General features: G+C 37.7%; 1 protein-coding gene across 1 annotated transcript in view; it reads right to left on the bottom strand.

Annotated features, from left to right (window-relative positions):
* Positions 1-5,025, bottom strand: part of ZNF566 (zinc finger protein 566) — an 85,279-nt gene extending 80,254 nt beyond the window's left edge. The window contains exon 1 of the mRNA XM_012651496.1: positions 4,961-5,025. The gene's annotated coding sequence lies outside the window, so the exon portion shown is untranslated. The remainder of the gene's footprint in view (positions 1-4,960) is intronic.
* Between the last annotated feature and the right edge of the window lie 4,428 nt (positions 5,026-9,453).

The raw sequence follows: 9,453 nt of genomic DNA on the forward strand, positions 1-9,453 counted from the left end.
TAAACATCAAATGCCCAGGTATAAGTCTAACAAAAGATGTACACTGCAAATTGGTGAGAGAAATTAAAAGATCTTAACAAATGTAGAGATATACCATATGTACTACTTGGAAGTTTCAATATTGATGTGAATTCTCCCAAAATTAACACATAGATTTATAAACAAAATCTCAGCAATGATTTTTTTGGGGGAGGGGGTAGAAATTAACAGGTTGATTCTAACATTTACAGAGAAATTGAAAGAGCTTACTATAGCCAAGCTAGTCTTGAAGAAAAAGAAAACAAGTTGGAGGACTAAATACAGCAAATTTCAAGACAGTAGTACTGATGAAAAGAGAAATAAATAAAACTGAACAGAATAGAGAGTCCGGAAAGAGAACCACATCACCTGATTTATGACAAAACTTCCCTGCAATTTAGATGGGCAAGGATGGTCTTTTCAATAAACAGCGCTGGAACAACTGGGTACCCAACTGGGGAAAAAAATTAACCTTTACCCCTACTTCTTGCCATACATAAAAATTAATTGAAAATTTACAGGCTTAAATGTAAATGCTAAAGTCAAAAAGCTTCTAAAAGAAAACGTAGGTAAATATCTTCAAGCCCTTGGGGGATACAAAAAAAGCACTAATCATAAAAGACAAAGGATTACATAAATACCTGCTGGAAAAAATGGGGACAGATACAAACAGGCAATCTTTAAAAAGACTTAAAAATCTTCAAGCATAATCGTAATTCAAGAAATAAGAAAACAACACTAAGGTACTATTTCTCATGTATTAGTTTGGTGAAAACTAAAAAGCATGATGACATATTCTGTTGATGGGCTGTGGGAGGAAACAGGCATGCTCATACTTTGCAAGTGGGAATGAAAACTAGTACAAAAGTTCTAGAGGGGAATTTGGCAACACTTAACAAAACTATCTAGCACTTACCTTTTGACCCAGCAATCTCCCTTCTTGGAATCTACCCTAAGTTTACCCCCTAGCAATACAAAAATACATATACACAAAGTTATTTATTACAGCACTGTTTCTAATAGAAAAAAATTGTAAATGACTTAAATGCCCACACATGAGAGTGGCTAAATAAACCATGGTAAGTCCATAGACTGCAGTATTAGGTAGCTGCTAAACAAGAATTATGAATATCTCTTCAGACTGCTGTGGAGTGATGTCCAGGATATATCATTAAGTGAAAGAAGCAATGTACAGAAGAGCACCTTTAATGCAAAAAGAATATATGTAACTGCTCATTTGTGTGAAAGAGATACAGGACAGATAAAGTAGAAACCAATGAAGTTGAATATGTACAGGGAGTGGACAGAAACCATGATAATGTTTTCACACTCAGAATATTGAGGCATGCTACAATCGATCAGGATGTGAGGGAACCCAAAATGTAACAAATGAACCTAAATGTATAAAAAATGAGTAACATAACTATACTGAAAGGACTAGTACAGAAAACTAAATTGAGTACTGGGAAATGTTTTAACTGTAGACTGTAAGGTTAAAGAAAAGAGTTGCATATAAATACTCTGTTGTAGTTATTAAATTTGTTTTTTACACAGGTGTGGGTTAGCAATTCTGAAACTATCTTATATGTATTCTAGGATAGAGCAAATTACTGATACTGAGAGGCAGGTTTCTCACTGTTGGAGATTGGAGTAACAAGGAAATGGCCAAACTTGATGGGAGACAATTCTCTGTGGGTCTTGCATGTTTCTGCATATCTTGCAAGCAGAGATACTAAGTGCTTTTGTTCTGGATTATTTTTCCAAGATGTTTACATAGTGAACAGCCTTTGAAGACAGAGACAGTCTCCCTCCCCAGCAAAGGGCAGGCATGCTTAATACCTGTTATAAAAGATTTAGGTTCTGTAAGGTCAAAGGAGCACACAAATACCTGTGTATTTTTCATCACCTTGTGGGTACAAGTGAACCAGTGCAAGAGAATGTTGATATTCTGACAATTGCTATGAGCAACAAACCATCCTTCATCTCTGGCCCAGAGTCTAATGTTTTCTGTCAGCAATGAGCACACCAAGTGCCCAGATCTTGGTTTATAAATCAATTCTCTAACAAAAGAAACTAGGGCTCCTTGGAGAAATTGCTGATTCCAGGGCCAGGGAGGGAAAATACAAGATGAGCCTGGAACACCTTATGGTGCGAGAAAGTTTGAAAAAAAAAAAGCTAAAAAAAGTGATGGCATGTTGAAAGAACACAAGAGCCAACTTAAGCTCCTAATGGCCAACTCTGGAACAATTTGAGCAGCAAAATAAGTAACAATAATAATGGACTAAAACCCATAGAATAAAATAAATACCCATGAGTGCATAAATAAATAATTGAATAAACACATGGGGAAATGGGACAGCTCTTCCTAATAGTAGAATTTAAGTCAATAAATGCAGAAGGAATGATAGAAAGAGAAAATCACCATTAGGCAAACACCACAGTAATAACTGTTACAGAAAAAAACCATCAAAAGATGTTAAAATTAATGAGCAAAAGCATGAGAAACAGGATTTTTGCACAATCTCAAAGTATCTCCTCACAAGATACTTATTAAGTAAAAAGAGAAAAACAGTAATTTTACAGAGAAACCTGGCAAACAATATCTTAACCAAGTCATCAAAGTTAACACTAGTAATGAGATATACTAATATCATATAACTCCTGACATGATAGATTAAGAAGAGCTCAATTATCATTTCTGTGATCTTCTTGTCAAAAATGCATAGTGTAAATCTAACCATGAGAAAACATCAGACAAACCCCAATTGAAAGATACTCTACAAAATAATTGGCCAATACAATCCAAAGTATCAAGGTCATAAAAGATAAAAAGGACTAAAGAACTATCTCAGATGGGAGGAGACTAATGAGACAAGACAAATAAATCACTGTGGGACCTTAAATCCTGGAACAGAAAAAGTCAATTAGCAAAATTCGAATAAAGTCTGTAAATTAGTCTGTAAATTAGCCTATAAATAAGGTCTGTAAATAAGGTAAGGTCTGTAAATTAATTCAAAGTCTTGTATCAGTGTAAATTTCCTAGTTTTCATAATTGTACTATGTGCAACTGAATTAAGAATTCCAAAATGGGAATTCCAAAATTTTTAAAAATTAAAAAAATTAAAAAGGGGAAAGTGGGCAAAAAGATCAGAATAGGCACTTCGAAAAAGAGGATATCCACATGGCAATAAACATGTGAAATGATGCTTAAAATCATGTCACATCAAGGAAATGCAAATTAAAACTAAGATGAAATTCTACTACACAACAAACAGAATAGTTAAAAGACTAACAGTACCAAATAATGGAGAGGATGTGGAGCAACTGGAACTCTCATGCATTGTTGGATGTTAAAAGTTGATAGTATTAAACATATGCCTACCCTACGGTCTAGCAATTAATTCCACTCATAAGTATTTACCCAAGAGAAAACATTCGTATGATCACCAAAAGCACAGTAGAATGTTCATAGCAGCAGCATAATTTATAGTAGCGCCAACTTGGAAACTACTCAAATATCCATTAACAGTACCATCAATTAATATATTGCAATATATCCCCAAATGTAATGAGAACTAATTACATTGAACAACATGGGCGAACTTCATGAACATAATATGGAGCAAAAGAAACCAGGCCTAAAAGAGTACATGCTATAGAATTCCATATATACCTGAAATTCAAGAATGGGTAATTAATGGTGACAGAATTCTGAATAGATTGTGGGGGAGAAATAACTGAAAACGGTCATGAGACAACAATCTGGGGTCGTGGCAAAGTTCTTTATATTAATCTAGGAGACTTACAACTGTATACTTAAGATTTGTGCACTTTATATATATATTAAAAATTTTTAAAAACTATTGGAACCATGCTTTGGTAGGGATATGGAGCAATAAGATCTTTCAAACATTACTGTGCAAGTACAAATTTGTGCACCCACTTTAATATGTATTTTGACAGTATTTAGTAAAGTGGAAGATACGTGACTCAGCAATTCCATTGGTAAACAAACATGTGTACCCTATGTAAAACAATGTTTGCAGTAGCATTGTTTATAAAATCAAAAACTAGAAATAACTCACATGTCTATCATTACTAGAAGTGATGAATATTTGTGGCATACTTGAAAGGCTAGAATACAATATAGCAAAGAAACAATGAACTGAAATTATATCTAATATGGATGATTTTCACAAACACAGTTGTACAAATAAAAGACAAAAGACCGTATGACAGTATTCGTATAAAGTTTCAACACAGGGGAAAACTAGAGAATAATGCCTAGAGAGGTATACATAAGTATAAAACCTCACACACTTATCCAATCGCACCAACCTAATTACACATCCACCATGGGGACATTCAGCTACAGGCGACGCACACCAACAGGGCCACACATCCAGGGCCTCAAAAGGTCACATAAGCACAATAGCACATTCACCAAGGGGACACTCAGTCACAACCACACTGGCACATGCACCGCACACCTGCAGCTGGTCACAATCACGATCCCACGCTAACCACAGACACACAGAGTTGCAAACACACAGTACTCACAGGTATCCCCCCGTTCTCTGCTGCACGCGGTCACGCGGCCACGCTATCACACAATCACACACCACTATGCGGACAAACCCGATAAAACCCAGCCAGTCACAGGCTCCCCACACCCGCACACACAATACTGCACATGGTCTCAGCCTCACACACACACCCCACAGGCTCTCGCCCTGTCACGCCAGCAGTCACAGACTCCCAGACTGTGCAGCAGTGTTATCATTAGAATCACACACCCATCACAAGCACAGCCTGTCAGAAACGCAAGATCATTCACCACAGACCACCACACGAACACAACCACACAACTTCGAACTCACCTCCTCCGCCGCACAAAGCCGAGGCTCAGCCTCCGGCCCCGCCCGCCCCTTGGACTCCTCACCTCAGGCCTTCCAAGCTTCCAAAGCAGAAGAGCCCTCCACCGCGCAGGAGTAGTTGCTGGTCAAGTCCTGAGGGTCCCGCCAGCGCGTGACTTTGAGGCTGAATTCCCGCGAGAAGCACGGTCAAGCCGAGGCGTCCTCTGGGAAACGGAGGGGCGGGCAAGATGGCTGCCGATTGTCAGGATTCCTGTTAGTGCTTAGCTGCGGCCCTGCCGAAAGGCTTGCGTCCCTTATCGAACCGCGCCCCGGTTGCCTCACGGAGCCCCAGCTCAGCCTTAGGCCATGGCTCCCAAGGAAGGCCACTCACACGATGCGTTTGAGATGGGCTTACTTCCCGGACCTGCCCTACTGTCCCCAGGAGCTGCCCAGCCTCAGGAAGAGGAGAGGATGTTTGCCTGGGAAGACACTTTGTACCTGAACCTTCTGGGGAATGTAGTTCGGAGCCGGGAAAACGGTTGGTGGACCGCTCAAAAGTCATCTTAGTTCCTCTCACAGATAAACCTGCGCTTGGCCAAATTGCGGAGATTTTAGGAGTTAGTGCACCCAAACAGCGCGCAGGCGCAGATTTCCTGGGTTGCGGTTTTGGCCTTTGTTCAGGGGCGCGTTTGTCTTGATGTTCCTCAGTGCAGAGGGATTGTGGAACCTGGGGTTGTGAGACCGAAGCCGGTCAGGGAGGTGGGAGGGGTGGAGACCAGGAACCTGCGACGTGACTGGGGAGGCTGAAGGGGGGAATCACTATACCTGTGACAGGTTTGGAGTGACTGAGAGGAGTTTTCGAAATTGCAAAGGGCTCGTGTTGTTCTGAGCTACTGACTTACTTATGCATGGTGGAGGATGAGGGGCAGTGAGGTGGGCAATTGTTGAAGCACTTTGGATTTATTCTCTAATTTTCTATTTTCTCTCTTCTTTTTCCCTAATGTTTTATTTTTCTACATTCTGGAAAATTTATTCAACTTCTTCTTCTAAGCCTTCTTTTATACTGATGACTTTCAAAAACACACTTCTTTATAAGACCTTATTATTAATAGTTTCATTGCTTCATTGCTATAGTATTTGCTGTTGGCGCTCTGCAGTAGTTTGGACAAGTTCTGGTCCTTGCTTTATAAATCTAGTTTTTATGGCCAAGGTGTTCCTCAATTATTTGGTGATACCTAGATGTTCATTCAAATTTAATATGAACTAAAAAGTTGTTAATTAGCTGAAAGGGGCTAGGAAAGTAACTTTATCCTATTTTCATATGCCATCTGCTTGAACTATTATCCCCAAGTCAGTTGCTTTTCTGATTAAATTTCTCTAGATAATAATATCCTATATCCTCCCAGAGTAATATTGTGATAATCACCTTGGTGAGAAGGTTGAGAGACCAGCTGCTTTTTTATAGATTTTTTTAGCTACCTTCTTTGTGTACTTTTAAAATGTCAACATTATTGAGGTATAGTTTACATATAATAAAATGTACCCATTTTAGTCATTTAAGAGTTTTCAATATGATTATTTAATTTGCCTAACCCCACATAAGGAAGCTGTCTCTTATGTTTTCTTCTAAAAGTTTTTATAGTTTTACATTTCACATTTAGTGATCCATGTTGAGTTAAATTTTGTATAAAATATTAGGCTTGTTTTTGTATCAGATATAAGATTCTTTTTTGCATGGGTTGTCTAATTATTCCACTGCCATTTTATTAAAAAGACTATCCTTTCTATATTGAATTGCTTTTGCACCTTTGTCAAAAATCAGTTGATCATATTTATGTGTGTCCACTTCTGGATTCTAATTTGTTCTTTTTATCTATCTGTGTATTCCTGTATATATCTGTGTATTCCTGCACTAACACAACACAGTCTTGATTACTATAGATCTACAATAAGTCTTAAAATCAGATAGTTTGTGTTATACAGCTTTATTTTTTCACATTTGTGTGACTATTCAGGTTCCCTTGTCTTTCCATGTGTTTTTGAATCAGCTTGTTCATATCTGCAAAAAATACTGTTGAATGATTGAAACGTGTTAAATCTATATATAAATGTGAGGGAAATTTACATTTTAACTGTTAAGTTGGTGCAAAAGTAATTGCGGTTTTAGCATTGTTGAAATTTTCCCTTTAGTATTGGAATACATTCTTAAATAAATGTGGTTATGTTATATATAATTTTAATGCACATTTCTCACTTTATGTTTTTTTGCTAATGACTTATTACTTGCTATTTATTTTATATTTATTTTAGACTATGGAAATGATGTTGGACAGAAAGCAGATGTGAGTGATTTTCTTATTCGAGTTCAAAATGGGTCATAAAGCAGCGGAGACAACTCTCAACAGCAAGAACACATTTGGCCCAGGTACTGCTAACGAATGTACAGTGCAGTGGTGGTTCAAGAAGTTTGGGAAAGGCCAAGGTTCTCCCCCGACACCTAGGGCCCACTGAGGCAGTTGCCTGAGGCTTCCCAAGTGGGGCCTGTGTATCTGAGGCTCCCCCTCTGTTTGGCTTCCTCCCGGGGGAGGAGGCATGCTCAGCCCCCAGTCACAGGGCTTGACATCTGTTCCCTCAGTGGCCTGGCAGGGGTGATGCTAAGGTTCCTGCTGGATGGGTGAGTCCTGAGTGGACCTGTCTCCCTGCATCAGAGCGATCACAATGTCATCAGTTGCAGAATCAAATGCAGCAGCAAAAGAGTGACTTAAAGGTGGAATTTATAATTAGAAGAAAAGCAGAGTGTAAAATTTTGGAAAATTCACAGCCTGGCCATGTGATAGAGAAGGAAAGAGCATTTGCAGGCAAGGAATCCACAGGTGCAGCTGAGCCATTACTTGCTAGAGATATTAGCACAGACCAAGGGAGTCAAGTGCTAATACAACAATGGGAAAAAGTCCCTGAAGGCATTTCAGGAATCTTTGAGGCTGCTCTCTCTTATCACAGGCCCCGCGGCCTAGAAGGCAGAATGGTTAGAGGAGTCAGGCCCTACTGATTGTGCAATTGTTGGTAATGTTGCACAGGGATATCTTGTTTCTATTCTTTCACTTTCAACCTATTTGTGTCTTTAGAGCTAAAGTGATTCTCTGGTACATAGTGAAAAATCTAGTTTGCCAACGTCTGTCTTTTGATCAAAGAGCTGAATCAACATTCACTTAATGTAATTACTGATAATGCAGGACTTTTAATTTTAATTTTAATTTTAATGAATTAAAGCTGCATTTGCCTGAAGAAGCCAGCCAAGCTACTGACTGGTTTGAAAATAATTATGTGCGTGGTAGGGTAAGAATACACTTCTGCAACAGTGTTGCTGTTCGATCACCAGAATTGTCTCCACCAAATCTGCCGTCTGTATATGCGTGCATGGAGAATGGATTTCTGTGTCTGCAAAACAACATAGAAGCGTGGCACAGAAGATGGGAAAATTTAATAGGGATTATTCATGTTGTTGTATTACAATTTATAGAATTTCAAAAGAGTAGTGCCACATAGAAAATGAATGTGAATGTGTTCTCTAATGAGAGCCATGTCCTGAACAAGAAAGCAGCTATTCATTGTGATACAAGACTTCAAAATATAGTGAATAATTGTGAATGCCAGACAGCTCTTATGGATTACCTTTGTGTAATTGTACATAATTTGTTCCTGTAATACATTTTTTCATGTTACATTTTCTTTTTAGCGTTTTTGGTTTTTTAATTTTTTTTTAATTTCAAAATATTAAGGGGGTACAGATGCTTTTGTTACAGGGATAGCTTTTATAATGCTTTAGTCAGGGCTGTTAGCGTGTATGTCATTGGTTTGAGGTTTTTAAAGGATTTTTTTCATTATTTAAACTGTCAGCACTATTTTTTACAATTCACTATGCATTTCATGTTCAAATCATTTCCAATACTAGACGTATAAATTGTGAAGAGACTTTTAGATAGTTCTAATTCATTTTATGCAATTTTTGCAAATTTGACTCCACGAAAGTTCATTATCACAACTTTGGCTTTGTGTGTAAGTATTATGTGTGTAAGTAAAAATGTTGAAACTTCCTCAGTAAATGAAGAGTTTTTTTGGGCGATTGCATATGCACTGGTGACCCATTGCAGTTTTTGATTGATCTTTCAACATGGTATTTCACATTACTATAGTTATAAAGCTGGGTGTGCACAATCATCAAGCATACTGATATGAGTTTATACATTTCCCTTTTTTAGCTATTTAAAAATAAAGTTATAAAGCTGGGTGTGCACAATCATCAAGCATACTGATATGAGTTTATACATTTCCCTTTTTTAGCTATTTAAAAATAAAGTTCATCTGCTCATACCGTTATACCCATGTGACTGTCACAAGTATACCCGAGTGTTTATGCTTACAAAAATATGTATAGTTATTACTACCTATTTTATTAAGTGGCTGATGAAGTGTTCTGTTCCGTTTTTGCTTCTCAGATAAATCTCCCTTTAAAAATGTAAATTATCTTTTAAAGAATTTCTAAAATTATTTTTCCAGAATTATATTTTGGAGATTTTGA

Source organism: Propithecus coquereli, unplaced genomic scaffold (assembly GCF_000956105.1).
Source record: "Propithecus coquereli isolate 6110/MARCELLA unplaced genomic scaffold, Pcoq_1.0 Scaffold358, whole genome shotgun sequence".
Lineage (NCBI taxonomy): Eukaryota > Metazoa > Chordata > Mammalia > Primates > Indriidae > Propithecus > Propithecus coquereli.